General features: G+C 37.8%; 1 protein-coding gene across 4 annotated transcripts in view; it reads right to left on the bottom strand.

Moving 5' to 3' along the window:
• ATP13A3 (ATPase 13A3) overlaps window positions 1-15,446 on the bottom strand; it is an 85,893-nt gene extending 70,447 nt beyond the window's left edge. For 2 of the 4 annotated variants that reach the window (XM_029939614.1, XM_029939615.1), the window contains exon 1: window positions 15,223-15,444. The gene's annotated coding sequence lies outside the window, so the exon portion shown is untranslated. Of the gene's footprint in view, window positions 1-15,222 lie in introns of all 4 variants that reach the window. The other 2 variants (XR_003908703.1, XM_029939616.1) reach the window with 2 other exon arrangements.
• Window positions 15,447-16,013: the final 567 nt, after the last annotated feature.

Raw genomic sequence — 16,013 nt, 5'->3', positions numbered from 1 at the left:
ATTAAATATTATCCTGCCATATATCTAATTAGAACCTTTGGAGCATTAATATCAAACATCTAAAATCCATTTAACTTACAGAATATAACTTTGGTACTTTGCAAGAGTACATGCATGTTTTAATCAGGTCAATTTCTAGATTACAGAAAACAAATTAAAGAAATTTTTCTTACCAAAAGCACTATATCATTATTCTTGCCAATTGCTGTATCAGCAGCACTTTCAAAATCTGGCTATTAATAATAAAAATAAAACTAAGCATAAAAATCATTCAGGTGAGAATTTTCTGCCAAATATTGTTTTGATTCTTTCTGAACTGCTTTCAAAATGATTAAGATATTAAAATTTAGAGTTTCGATATTCCAGGACTTTCAATGGGTTTTCAGAAGATAGACCCTTCTGTCATCTAACTGCCACGGGCAGAGCTCCTCTTGACTAAGTCATATTTAGCTAGCACACTGAATTCCCAATTCCAGGCTGCATGCCTCGGCCTTGATGTTATCTAAACAGCAAGGAGCTTATAGGCTATTGTGCTTAACCAAACCCTTCCTTGCATTTACAATGAACTTGATTTTTTGTGTGAGTAAAAATGAGCAGCACAGGACAAAATGAAGCTATCAGGAATTAATCTTACTAAATCAAATGCTAGTTCTTCAAAGTTTATTTTTTGATATTATACAATTACTAAGAATCATCTTAAGTATAATGTTCTAGGGTAAGAGTCATATCTCATTTTCTAAAACAAGAGGAATTGGCCTTAATGGCACAGAAATCCCCAAACCTCTAAGTTATCTTTGCTTCAAACCTGAATTTCTCATTAGTTGGAACAAAAGTTTTAGAATAGTATGTGTGGAGGGTTTTAAGGATATTCCATATAAGTGCCCAGAATTATAAAGTATGTAATTTCACAAGGTGATTTAAAGAGTGATCTGTAACGAGGAAAACTTCAAGTGAAGCAATTCTGAATACTACATGTAAAAATTTTTACTTTGGTGTCTGCCAAGTTCAGAGAGATGGAAGTAAAAAAACTAAAGTTAAAAATGTATTACTCAAAATTCACAAAACTAAGTTATTCTAAAAGAAATGCGTAAATAACATTTTTTATAAGTTTGTAACATACACTCTGCAGTTTCGATTTTTAAGACTTTTGCGTCACCCTGCATTGTTGAAAGACGGAATGAATCATCCAACTTGGCTTTGCAGTTGTAGATTTTTTTTTTCTGAGACTTAAACAACCTACCCATGTTAAATAACAATCTGATAAACCCATCTTTAGGGCCCACTCAGCAAAAGGTGTCTTAAAGATCCTCAAGTAAAAACAGTTCAGTCAGCACTCTGAATATTATTTCACTGTCAAATCCGTAGCATCCACGGCAACTAAGATAACCTCCTGCAGTTCAAAAGCAGCTCTCTCTTTACATTTGAAATAAAAAGAGCTTTAATACATATAAAGTCCTTACTTTACTTGTTGAACACCTCAATTTTAATAGCTATACAAACATTTGTATAAAAAGAATTTTTTAAACTCAATCTCCAAACTACAGAAACCAAATTGTCACAACTCTCAATGAGGGCAAAACTTAACACTTCAACTCAGCTCTCAACAATAAGAATGACATAATATAATTTAATGAATACATGGAAATTTTAAAAGGATACCAGCTAAATTTTAACAAAGCTCTACTGAATACCCATTTTATCACTTCCCATCTTGAACTTTCTCTTATAATACATGCTTTTGTTTTCTGTGTTTAGGCTTAAGGAAGACCATTGTATCCAGTATACACCAAACCAAGACTGTATTTACATTTGTAAAGTGCAGTCTTTGTATAATTATATTTTTTTGTATGTTACAAAACAATGTGATAGTTAAAACAAAATAAGTTATAATTAAGAAAAATAATGTAATTATCTGTCTTAGGATTAACATTCGGAACATTAAGAGTTACAACTGAGCCCACGCTACGGCATATCTATGATTTTATCACTTTTATTAACTGCGCTAGAATTCAACCCTTTTATTCATAGAAACTCCATGCGGTAAGAGTCATCATTAGACAAAATAGTGGCTTTGAGTATTAGTCAGCTGCAAATTACTTAATTAGTAAAAATGGGGAAAAGTAGCTTTGGACTGACAATTGATATTAATGCTTTAACTTTTGCTTTGTAAAAACAGAAATGTGTAAAAATTCTTTTATATACAACATATTAAAGAGTTTGCATTTTTTAAGTGTCTACTTATATGAGAGGTTTTTTTCATTTATTCAAGCTGCTTTGATCTTAAAACTTTCAAACCTGCCCTTAAATCTTCATGTATGTGACTTTTCAAAGCTTCATATTCAAGGGCTAAGGTTTACAAAAGTGTTATAATTGCCAGACTGATTTCAAAATCTTACCATCTATTATGAAAAATGCTGCAGCAGGCAAGAGTAAATAATAGACAGGATCACTGCGATAAGACCAGTCCTGCAGACTGAATATTTAAAATTGGCAGAATCAAAAAGGCCTAGAAAGAAAACTGGCACCTACGCCTCACCAAGTATATCAGTAAACTGGAGACAGTGGCTGCAGAGTGAGAGGGAGGGAAACCCTTTAGTGCTTTTTTAATGCTTTCACCATCTATATTTAATAATACTTTAAAATAGTTTTAAAGAAAAGAAAGAAGGAAGGCTGAGCATGTGTAAAGTTCTAATTCTACAATGCATGGCACCCTTGGGTGTGAAGCTTGTAGAAACCTGCAAAGCACTTCATGGTGCTGTATCAAACCATTCTCCAGATTCTCTGGATTTCTATTAGGTTATTTTATCCCAGGCAAGAAAAGTAGTCATTTTAAAGGCCCCCTTATCAAGAACATTTCTAGTAAGCTAGAGTTGATTGTATTTATTTTTTATATCTCCTCCACATTTTGGCTCCACTGAGGAAAAGTAGTAGCCAGTGACACAGCATCAAAAGCAGCAAATCCTAAGTTATTTACTCAAAGGAGTCCATGTACAAGCATTAAGTAACTATATATGCCATGTTCATTATTATATTCGGAATTGTAGCAGATATACAACTTCACTCCAAAAATACAAAAAAAAAAAAAAAACCAATGAATTCAACACAAACTATTTTTCAAGTTCCTTCACCTGTCTTGGTTTCAAGCTCTTCTCCAATGAAGCAGTTGTAATAATCTGTACGATACATTCCAACCATGAAAACTACAAGTATTGCCTCCATACGCACCTTGCTGTTGCACTCCTTCACCACTAGGTGGTGTTCCAACATTGATAAGGAAAGGTTGACGGTTTTCACTAGCCTTAATAGAAAAGTGACTGATCAAAAGGAAAAGTTGTAAGATTTTTTTTTTTTAGTACCACTGGAAATACTAATCTGCGAAAGCAGAGTTTGCTATAAATATATAACCTCTGTTTCATGTGTCTCAATGGAAAAATACGACTTAAGACAAATGATAATGGTGGTGGAGGGAAGAGAAGGCGGGTAGGTATATTATTAGTCTTTACAAAGATTACTCCTGAATTCACAATTGTCTGAAACCAGAATTTAGGGATCTTACAATGTTGGGGAGTAAGGGACGGGAGAACAGTAACAATTAAAAAGTACATGAACCTATTAGAGAACAAGATGAGGCAAAGTATACAATTGTGTGGTAAAACACTACTTCCCACTAAACTGGCAAAACTAACTAAATAAATAAATGCATACATACATACATAACACGGAGCACCCTAATAGACTGCTGTTAAGAGTGAATCTGTCTACTGTTTTGGAAAACCAACAGTACATCAGAATGTAATATTCTCACACTTTGATCCACCAATCTCTATTAGAAATCCATGTCATATGTCCGTATACATACATGTTACTATTAACAGTTTCTTCAAACTCATGAAATAAAGTATAAGAATTTTGTGCTTTAGGGGTACTTACAAGCAGGAAAACCTAACTGAAACAAGTATTTTAAAACAAGCACTGAAGAACTTGTTTATATTTAATATTTAATAAAATATAAATTGAATTAAACTTGTTTTAGTACCACTGGATTAAATATTTACATTTATATTTATATCTAATACAATATAAATTGACAAATCTAGAGGTCTAATTACAGCTTGTATACACTAAGTGAGCCTAACTGCCCAAACTAAAAGTTACACTTTTAAATTCAGAGGTAAGATATGGATTTAGTTAAGTAATATATGAATGAATGTTTCTTCCATTTTAAGGCAAATTAGTGATTATTTCTTCTAAAATGTAATACTATTAACCCAAATCCCTAATAACCTGTATAACACTTCAATCAGCAATCTGAACTTAAAATTTAAACATTCCTTTTTCTAAATTTAAACATTCAGGGGCACCTGGCTGATTCAGTCAGTAGAGCATGTGATTCTTGATCTTGGCGTCATAAGCTCAGTCCCACACTGGGTGTAGAGCTTACTTTTAAAAATAGTAATAATAAAAAAAAATAAAAGTTAAACATTCATTAATTCTAAGACTCATATTATCCAGAGTTTTGCAAAGAAACCAAGATGCAGCTTTGATAAAACCGTATAGTGCTATTGGCAGGTGATCATTACGCAGTGGTCACCACATGTACTGCTTGAAGTTGGTCTCAACTTTCCGTAGTACTAGGTCATGTCAGCTGAGCAAAAGTGCACTGTTAGTAGTACAGTGCTGAGTTTAAATTGTTGACTAAACCCACTCAAAAAGAGTACATTGTACCTGCATTTTGAAACAAAAAGTAAGTGTTCACAGATAGGTACCTAAACAGAGCACAGTGGAGAGGAAGGGCTCAAAGGAAAATTAGTAGGGGTGGGTAGGAAACAAATCAAAAAGTTGGGGGGGGGAAGGGGAAGGAAAAAAAATTCCATGAAATTATATTCTAAGGCTTAGGCAGTAAATTAAGGAGTTCTACAGATCCCAGAAATATTCGCTTTTCTTATTAACAGCAAACTCCAAAATAATTTTTCTTTATTAACTCAGCACGGTTCACTTCAGGTTTATTGTTTTATGTTGGGAAGAGAGCAAAATTAGTTTTACTCATCATCTGTGTGACACTACAGTTCACATTTCATTCTTCCAGACATTATGAAGACCTGACCACAAAGGAAGCACAAGATCAATAGGAAACTATTCTGTACAAAAAGTACAATCCTGCTAACTTACAATTATAATTGATAAGTACTTGGATCATCTTTTTAAAATAATGTAAATTTTGGGGCGCCTGGGTGGCTCAGTCGGTTGGGCGGCCAGCTTCGGCTCAGGTCATGATCTCACAGTTCGTGGGTTCGAGCCCCGCGTCGGGCTCTGTGCTGTCAGCTGGCTCAGAGCCTGGAGCTTGCTTCGGATTCTGTGTCTCCCTCTCTCTCTCTGACCCTCCCCTGCTCGCGCTGACTCTCTCTGTCTCTCAAAAATAAATAAAAGACATAAAAAAAAAATTTTTTAAAGGTTTAAAATAATGTGAATTTGTCTTTTCTCACTTTACTCCTTTCCCCCAACTTGAAACCTACCCATGTTGACTCACCAGAGAATGGAAGTGCAAAGCCCTTAACATCTGCACTCAGAAAGTATTCCAGAAACACAGCACTTTAAATTGCTGTTGAAGAGGGTAATGGCCTTATTCATGGTACAACCATCACAGAAATCTGAAACTTCTCATTTCCTATGGCCATTCTGTAATCCACTATTCAGATTAAAAAAAAATAACCAATGCATTTGGTCACCATGCCAACTGTAACAATAGTTAACTGACATCTGTACAGGGATTTTTAGTTTAGAAAACACTTTTACAGGCCTTATTTACTTTACTGACCAGTTTTCAGTCAATATCATCTTTTAAAAACAGGAAAAAAATAACCCTCACTTAACCAAAATTAGTATTCTTTACTTTCCCACAAAGTCAAGCATGGGGTGACTTTATGTCAAAAAGCTTTACCAACAAATTAAGGTATTAACATGCAGACAGTATCATCTTCCAAGGGTCTGTTTTCCAAAAATTCATCTCAAAGCCAAATACACTCTTTCATAAGGAAACTACTGACCAGGTTCCCAAGATGGCCCATACCTTTTACCTCCCACAATTCTAAATTACACTTCGTATTACACTAGCCTGGGGCATGGGGCAGGTAGCCAGGTTACCAAGTTCCTATTTCCTCTGCCCACTTCTTAAATTATTAATACTCCCCCAAGACTCCACTTCCTCTACCCACTTCTTAATATTCTCTGGCCTTCCCTCTTTATAATAAACCAAGGACCAAGAATGCACCACTGATCCATCTATGATGAAAACTACCAAGAGCTGCCATTCAATGTTTTCAGCACTAATTGCTCTCAAGCTCCAGACCCACAGATTTAAACATCAACCATACATGTTTACATACAGCTAAAATTCAATAGGTTCATTGTATCTTTCTTCCAAACCCACCCTCCCCCCACCCCATTCCGTGTACTCCTTAAATGAAGAGGATTTGCGTAAAACTCCATGCTAGGATTTGGGGAGTCATCCTAGACTCCTTCCTATTCCACACACATATCCAACTAGGCATTAAGTCTTATTTATCATTTCTACCTTTCTCACACCCACCTCACCATGCTCTATCTCCATTGGCATTGCCTCAACTCAGGTCCTCATGCCCTCTCTGGTCTTCCTCATTCTTATCAACATATAAACCAGACATGATTATTTCTCTCTGCTTAAAATTTCAATTGCTTCCCACTGTTTGCAGCAGCATTTCCCAAACTGGTTGGAGTCCCTCCAAAATAAAATGTTTAAAGAGGCATCCCCTTCATTTGAAGAAACACACTGGATTAAGAAAGCTGAGTAGTCCTCTCACTAGCAAAAAGTTGAAAAGTCTTATAATACACAGTACTATGTGTTTCCCTACCATGGGGAAGTGGAGTAGAGGAGAGGCCCAATTGGGCTCCAAGAACAAAGTTACAACTAAATGGAAGACATGTTAATATTCTTCAGAATCTAGCCCTGCCTCATTGTCACCACCACCCGCCTTTCTCCAATGGTTATCATTCACCTCTTACAAACCTTACTCCCCTTCCATATAGAACACAGTTGTAGTTCCTCAAAGGGCCTGGCCTATTTCCTGACACCATTCCTTTACATACATTGTTCCTCTGCCAAGAATGCCCTTCCCTAACAGTTTAGCTAAAGAACTCCAAGTTTTTCCAGATGCTGGTCAAGTATGTCCTCCACCATATTTGACTGTACCTTCTACCTTCCAGCAGAGGACATCTCTCATTTTGGTCCCTCTGTATGCGTCAGATCATTGTCTCACAATGTTGGACTTACAGACTACGAACCTTAAAGGTTGGTAACGAGGCCAGCACCAAGCAATATAGGTAAGTGAATGGGACAGGGCAAGACAAGGGGTGTGAAGAAAGGGTAAAATTTCACAACCAAGTAAATTTTGTCTTTGGCATGCTACTACACTCATCCCAATGCCCTTTTCCAACTCTCCCAACTTCCTCTTCCAGGACCCTTAGTGACTTCATACAACCGTACACACCCTCACCCACAGCACTGTGTTCTTCAGTATCAACTACGTCCTCTTCAAGAGTCATTCTGTTCAGAGGTTAATACATAAATGAGTTATAGCTTCTCAATGCTGAGAAATCTAAGATAAATCTCTAAGTAACAAAATTTTTTAAAAAGTAGAAGATGTAGGGAATGGGCATCGTAGTTCTAGCATTCAGAAGCTGGCCCATGCAAAAGTCTGAGAGTATTCCTGACTGGGCTTCCCACAAGTGTTCTCATCCACTCCGGCACAGTAGCAGCAATGTAGCAGCAACGGGCGCTACTGACAAACAGAGCTGGAACTGTGCCACTGCAATCCTATGGGCCACCCATTCTTGGATTGAAAAGCTTTGTTTGTGGAATACTCGGCAGTCAAAAAGAATGAAATCTTGCCATCTGCAAGAGCATGGATGGAACTAGAGTGTATTATGCTTAGCGAAATAAGTCAGCCAGAGAAAGACAGATATATGATTTCACTCATATGTGGAATTTATGATCCAAAACAGATGAACATAAGGAAAGGGAAGCAAAAATTTAAAAAAAAAGAAGAGAAGGAGACAAAACATAAGAGACCCTTAAATACAGAACACAAACAGGGCTGCTGGAGGGGTGCATACTGGGGGGATGGGATTAATGGGCAAGGGGCCTTAAGGAGGGCACTTGGGATGAGCACTGGGTATCCTATGTAAGTGGCGAATCACTACATTCTACTCCTGAAATCATTATTAGAGTATATGTTAACTAACTTGGATTTAACTTAAAAAATAATAATAAATAAGTTTTTTAAAAGAAGAAAAGCTTTGTCTTAGAGACCATTTATAGTCAATTTTTCATTAAACTGGACAGAAAGGCTCACCTACATATTCTCCAATAAATTTAAAACAGTGCCTTTAGCCTAGTTAGTAGTATCTTGAAATCTACCTTAGACCATTGCTTGACTTAAGAAAAGGCAAATTAATTGAAAAAAATCAATGTTGCCCAAGTATCCTAATATTTCAGGATAAATCTCTAAATATTAAATTAGCATTTTAGCAAAAATCATTATGACTTATTACCACTTCTGATTTCATAAAAATGTCATGTTTTAGAATGTCATTGTCTACATGTGCCAAGTACTGTGCCAAATGCTGGAGATTACAAAGACTAAGCTCCTAACCTCAAGGAGTCAAATCTAGTAAACTAGATGGATTAGCAAACTCTATCACACAAAATGGCTATGTGCTGCTAAAAGTAGGTATCATGGGAGCCCTAGGAACAAGGAAAGGAAGCCAAGGACAGAAAAGACTTCAGAGAATAATTCCTTGATTTAAGACCTAAAAGGTGTGAAGCTCATCAAGCAAACAGGAGGTAAAAAGAGGGAAAACAAGGGGGACAGAATCCAAGCAGAGAAATTACCACAGGCAGAAGTACTGAGGCAAGAAGAGGCGGCTCAGGGGATGGGTTCAACAGGTAATCGCTTGCCATGATGAGCAGCAGGCGACGTATGGAAGTGTCAAATCACAGTATTGTATACCCGAAACTAACATAACACTGTATGTTAAGCAACTGGAATTAAAATAAAAACTTTAAAAAAAGGTAATATAACTAGTTAACATTAATACAATATAACACTGTATGCTAAGTAACTGTATATAACGCTGTGTGTTATAACTAATATAACACTTTATGTTAGGTAACTGGAATTAAAAACTTTAAAAAAAGTACTAAGGTGAGAAATCGTAGGAAATGTCAGGAATACAAGTTAGTTAACTGGCAGGGGCACAGGGTGGTCTCTAGGGAATGGCTAGAAATGGAGCTAAATATGTAGGACAGAATCCGATTATGATGAAGGGCCTTGTCTGATATGATAAAGATACGGATTAACTTGCATGTGATGGAGATTCTGAACTTTCAACTGAAAGAGACCGAAGGCCATGCCACATGGCCCACTCCCATCACAGTGAATGGTGTCTCCTGGACTTGTACAGCACAGCAGCCCTGGGCCCCCGTGCTGGGCTGTTTACCTCTGTGTCAGCAGAACGCAGTCCTCAACATATGTTCGGCAGCTAGCCCTGTACTTGGCACAAACAAGACTAAAACATTCTGAATAATGAGATGTGCCAACACAATCCTGAGGGCATAACCAAAAGGCCCTAACCAAGCTTCCTTCCTTCCTTCCTATACAAATCACACCACGTATGTGCTACGATAACTGGTAATTGCCACAACACTTTTAAAGGAACATGAGGAAGGGTCATTCACTATGGACTGCATCAAAGAAAGGATTCAAGAGAAAAATACATTAAGATGCTTTTGAACCTAAGTAGTTACCCTGTTCTTCTCGCCAAAAACTGAGCAGAAAAGAACCATGGGTTAGCTCAAAATTACTCGTCAATGAACTCTAAGGCAGTAGTAATCACTGTTAAAAGCATATCAAAAGGATCCATGACTTAAAATCTATTTTAACTAAGAACATTTTTTTATAGAGTTAAAAATTTTTTTAATGCTTATTTATTTTGGAGAGAGAGACAGATTGTGAGCAGGGGAGAGGCAGAGAGAGGGAGACACAGAATCCAAAGCAGGCTCCAGGCTCTGAGCTGTTAGCACAGAGCTGGATGTGGGGCTAGAACCCATAAACTGTGAGATCACAACCTGAGCTGAAGTCAGATGCCTAAATGACTGAGCCAACCCAGGCACCCCTACTGAGAACTTCTTAGATTAGTCTAGCCTTTCAAATAATTAAGTGCTCTGGACAAAATTAGGCTACTTGCCTGTAGTACTTTACATTCTACATAGTAAACTGAAATAATTTATTATAATTGGCATGTAAATAAGGATTCTATCTCTTAGGCTTGGAAAAACAGTAAGGCAAAGAAAAATTTTAAGACAGACATTAGGAAATCATGGACAAAATAAATTATAAATGAGCTTAGAAAATTGATGGCTTAAGAAGTTACGGCATTAGTCTGTTGGGCGGCCGAATTTGGCTCAGGTCATTATCTCATAGTTTGTGGGTTCGAGCCCTGCATCAAACTCTGTGCTGACAGCTCAGAGCCTGGAGCCTGCTTCTGATTCTGTCTCTCTCTCTATCTCTGACCTTCCCCTGCAGGATGCTTGCCTTTATGTCCTTGTCCCAGAGTGAGCATGCAATGGAGACTATAAATTTGCTGTTTCTCAGCCAATCTAAAGTCCCATTCACTTGTCAAAGGTATCTCACATAGCCAAATTATGATCCAGCTCACCAAAAATTAACCTGTTCTAAAAGCTGGAGGAAAAACTGGCTGTTGGAAGTGAAAACAATATGTCAGTTAACAATCAGTTCTCAAATGGGTCCCTTCCTAAAGGACATTTTCAAGGGTAATTTTGACTACACAGGATTTTTACCTTAAATGAGAATTTAGGCCAAAGCCCCCACATAAAAGGTGATTTCACTTTACTCAGCTCTTTAAATCAAAAAGAATTGGAAACCAAAACACTAGTCTTGTATATCAAAATAAGTTAATAACTAATGCACTATTCATCCTATTTCACAAGTGGAAAAAAGCAGAGCAACAAGGATGCTGTTAGAAGGCACACTAGACATGTGGGAACTCTTCCATGACTTACTTTAAAATAAAATAAAAATGTAATAAAAGTCTGTCAAGTAATCAAAAGCAATCCTTATCACTGGTTCTCAATAGAAAAAGGAAAAAATGCACAGTGAGTTTTGAGATGGGCCATTAACTAGAGTACAAAACAAAGGCAAGAGTGGAGAGAACACTCAACCGAAAGAAACCATCTAAGCCCAGATCCTTTACTAGCATGGGATCACTTACTCTCTGTACATGTTTCCTTTTCTATGAAGAGACTAGTCTTTGACCTCCCTGTGACCATTCAGCATTATTGTTTTCCAATCTCACACCTCATTAATTCAACATCCAACTCACAAATGCCTTATGAAAAAAACAGAAAAAAAACTAAATAAAACAGTCAATTAATCTAGTTTGCTATATCAAAGGTAGAACTGCCTTTTCTACCACCAGCCAACAACAGGTACAAAAATTTTTTTTAAGATTTTATTTTTACGGAATCTCTATTCCCAATGTGAGGCTTGAACTTATAACCCCAAGATCAAGAGTCACATGATCCACCAACTGAGCCAGCCAGGTGCAACCAAATATTTTTATTTGAAATCTCTGAGAAAAAAAAAAAAATAAAAAAATAAAATAAAATAATAAAATCTCCAAGAAAAAGACCACATACATCAGCAAGTTCCACATCATATAATCAGGAAATTCTACTTTGAGTGGTTAACTCACTCTTCCCAGAAATTTAATTTCTTACCTAACTAGAATCTGAGTGTCAACAGATCACAGAGTAAGTGAGAGTCAACGAAAGAAAGAAATTTCCATTAAGAGATAGATTACAACTCAGGGGCACCTGGTGGCTCAGGTGAGCATCTGATTTCAGCTCACGTCATGATCTCACGGCTCATAAGTTCAAGCCCCACATTGGGCTCTGTGCTGACAGCTCAGGGCCTAGAACCCGCTTTGGATTCTATGTCTCCCTCTCTCTCTGCCCCTCCCTGCCTGCGTGGTCTCTCTTTCTCTAAAAATAAATAAACATTTTAAAAAACTGTTTTAAAAAAGAGATTGAGTACAACTACTTCATTTATCCCATCCCACATATACAAACTAGCTTTAAACACACAGTGCTCCTTCCTGCATTCTCAGTTCATGATAGCATTAGTGGTGTTTGGTGACAGGAAGAGGTAAAAAATGTACCTTCACCCGCACCTTCAAAGAAACCTGCTCTTGTGGAGCTCCGTTTTCAAAGGTCTATATGGCCTCTTTCCTGGGAGATGCCTCCTGGTACATAACTCCTTTTTTTTAATTTGACAGTCTTAAAGTTTGCTATTTGAGTTAATATTTTACCACCCAGACCTAACAAAAGCCCCATTATGAGCCTTTTGGGGCTAAGGTGTTACCAGATCTGGCACTGGGACAGCTCTATCTGGAGAACTGTTCTATGGAAACTCTTCAGCAATCTGCACCCTCAAGTTTCCTTATTCTCAGACATTTGCTTATCTGAACTCTCCCTTTCCTTCATTCCATTCTTCCTTCTCTTTACGGATGCCATATCATTTTTTAACTCATGATTACAAAAGTGAGCATTTTTTTATTACCATTTATTCATGACGTCACATCACCTCTATTTGCAATCTTACTAACACAAATGTTGTTAACTCGTAACTTTTATAACCATTAGCTATCATTAAGTTCAGGGCATTCTACCCTACAGACATCACCTACTTTTCTCTAAGTCCAGCACCTTTTGCTTTCTCACATAAATCTTAAAGGATGTGTTCTAATCCTAATCTTGTTTTATTTCTCTACTTTCAAAATATGAAGTCAACAAAATTTAAGTAAAACTCTAACAATTATTTCCTTCTTTCTTCCATATTTCCTGGACTAGTTACATGGGTTAATTAGAATATGGTTTTGGTGACTAAAGATTTATTCTCTCCATAGGCCAGTAGGCTTCATTTCACACAAACTATGTTCCAAAACCAAAGATCAAATCCCATCAGCTACCTCCTGGATGCAGATTTAACGAGGTGAGCTACACAGTACATTCAGAATGCATCCCATCACTGGAACAAACTTTCTGGTGATGTATCAGGTAGATGTCAGGCACTAGATTATCTTCTTTTAGCCTAACACTGTGAATTGTTTCAAGAGTATCGTCTTCAGTAAGCGATAAGCTGCTAACTCCTATTCGACTTACATTCCATGCAGTCTTCCACTTACTACCTATGGTTTAGGTTACCGAGTATGCCAGTGAACAGAATTCAGAGTTAGATAAACTGAGTAATCAAGATCCTTTTAAAATTCTATTTCTGTCTTCCCAGATTCTTAGCAACTACAACCATCTTGTTGTCATCCACAAGTATAGAGCTATTTCTTCCATCACCCAGACCGCTGGGAAAAAATACAGAATAAAGACCAAGTTTCACAGGATGCCCCCATATCACTGATCACAGCCCATCTCCTAGGATTACTATTAATCTTGGGAATAACGTATACTCACATTTTAAAACCTTATATTCACAGTGGTGAAAACCACCATGTTACATAAGCACAGCCTGATTTAGTATATAAAATGCAAGAGAGAAATGGAGAAGTTCTCCATTAATCCTCAAAACTTGCTGAGATAAGTATTACTATTCATTTTTAATAATAAAAAAAAGTAGAAGAAGAAAAAGATCAGGGAAGTTAAGCAACTTACAATATAAAGGACTTTGAAGACAGCCAGAACCCTAGCCCCGTTACTGTATGTAACAAGCAGTTTCTATTTCTAGGTTCACCATGTTAGCTGTATGTGACTCTAGGCAGCTTAACATCTCTGAATCTCATCTATAAACCAGGGTTTAAATGAGACAATTCATGTCAAGTCTTATTAAATTCAAAGCTTACTATATAATAAGCTTACTCAATAACTATCAGCCCCAGTCAAAGTCAAATAGCTAGTTATGAAAAGTTTAAAACCAAACTCCCGTCTGATTCCCCAAGTCCATGCTTCTTCTACAACATGTTGTAGCTGGCAACACACAGTTGTTATCCACATAAGAATCCATATTTGAACTATAACATAGGTGGGAAACATACTACGAGAGAACTATTAAAGGCTAAACCAACAGAGAGAAGTATTTTAGCTCTAACATCGAATAAGCAAAACCAAGTAGAAACTCATCAGAAGATAATGTTTAGACATTCAGGCTTACAGAGTGTTGTTCCAATTACTATAAAACTATTTTCCTATCTATGTAGGAATTTATCCTATTTATCTTACCTGGCATACCCCAAATAAAGCATCCTGGTTGACCTGGACAAAGATATCAGCCCTCCTACTACAAAATTTGAACACCGTATCAAATTAAAGCCTGTCAACTGGATTCTCAAAATAAATTGCTACTCAATATCTTCATTTATAACTCTACTACCTATAAATTGAGACAACCAGTGCCATTGCCCTGAGCAAACTCGAGCTTTGTTGTTCTAACAAGGTTCAAAAATCTCAACCATCTCACTCTCACCTGATCTAATAATGGATGATGCAGAAGCAAGGATAGTAGCAAAAGTAAACTTCCATAACAGTTATTAATAATAGGCTTAGTATCTGAAACTTCCAGAAACTGATCTGCTTAAAAAAAAAAAAAAAAAAAAAAAAAAAAAAAAAGGAGGGGGGAGCTAAGCCAGAACGGGATGCCCACATACATTTATTTTGGCAACTCTAGCCTATTCCGCAAAGTAACAATCCTCCTGAGAAAAGGCTGCCCCATATATTCCAACGAAACAAAATTAATATTTGGTTGTAACCAAAGGTAAAAAACACTTGTAACTATGAAATCACCCTTTAAAAGACAATGAAGTCAGAACACCTTCACTTTAGCAACAAAGCCTTTTGAACAGTATTCAGTTTGCAATGATCTTTAACGTTCCTGCATTTCTTGGATTTTTACAAAAGTCTAACTTCCTGACTCATAGATCTAAAATAGTCATTATGTACACAAATGTTCTACTTCTTCAGTTCAGAATCATATGTAGGAAACACAGGCTTCTGTTTCTAGGTTTTACAACTCCATACCCATTCATTTTGCACTAATATAACCACTAAATATAGCTCTAAGACACTGACGATTAAAAGGAGTTAATTATGTGAGTGATTCATACCTCCTATGTCCAGACACCAAGATCCAAGGATGTTCCTGTCAGATCTATGGGAAGAGGAAATGATAAACACCTGTCACAAAAGCTTTCCTAACTGGGAAGCCCCGGACCGGGTTGTCAATCTTCAATCCACTCCCTCAGCCACAACCCCCCAAAAAGAGGTCATACATCCATCAAGCCTAACTTTGCGAAGGGAAGTGGAGAGATGCGAAGGCCCATAGAGAGAGCGGCCCCGTAAGTACTGGGGGAGAGGAGCCTGGCTTTTTCTGATGCTCACTTACACAGTCAAAGTGTGAAGCCTGAAGCAATTCAGAAGTCACTTTTCCTCTCTGGGCCTCCCTTAGTTACCCGTAAAATGCGGTGACTGCCAAGAAGCCCCGGCTACTCCGAGGCCAAGGACGAACTCAAGATCCCTTCAGGCAGCACCCACAGAAACACATCAAGCGCCCTGCCCTTCGACCCCACCACCTCCGGGACTTTCGAAAAGGGCTGGACCACCATCCCACTCCCCAAGTCCCAGCGCACACTCGCCGGCCCCGCCGGCAGCGAGTCCAAACCAGGCCTTCATGCCCACAGCGTGGGTGCCTCCTCCTCGCCTCACCTGTCCCAGACTGGCATTCCGCGGTCTTGGCGCTCCCCTCTCCACCCCACTCACGTCCCCCGGGGAAGTGATGCCGGATTGGGGCCCCAGGGGCCGACCAGAAACTCTCCTTGTACCCGCCACCCCCGACAACACCCTTCACCTCCTTCAACCCCTCGCCATCACCACCACCCACACCCCCACCCTGCGCCCC

Source organism: Suricata suricatta, chromosome 5 (genome assembly GCF_006229205.1).
Source record: "Suricata suricatta isolate VVHF042 chromosome 5, meerkat_22Aug2017_6uvM2_HiC, whole genome shotgun sequence".
In the NCBI taxonomy this organism is placed as follows: Eukaryota; Metazoa; Chordata; class Mammalia; order Carnivora; family Herpestidae; genus Suricata; species Suricata suricatta.
The sequence above is the reverse complement of the archived record's forward strand: the minus strand, read 5'-3'. Positions and strand labels throughout refer to the sequence as shown.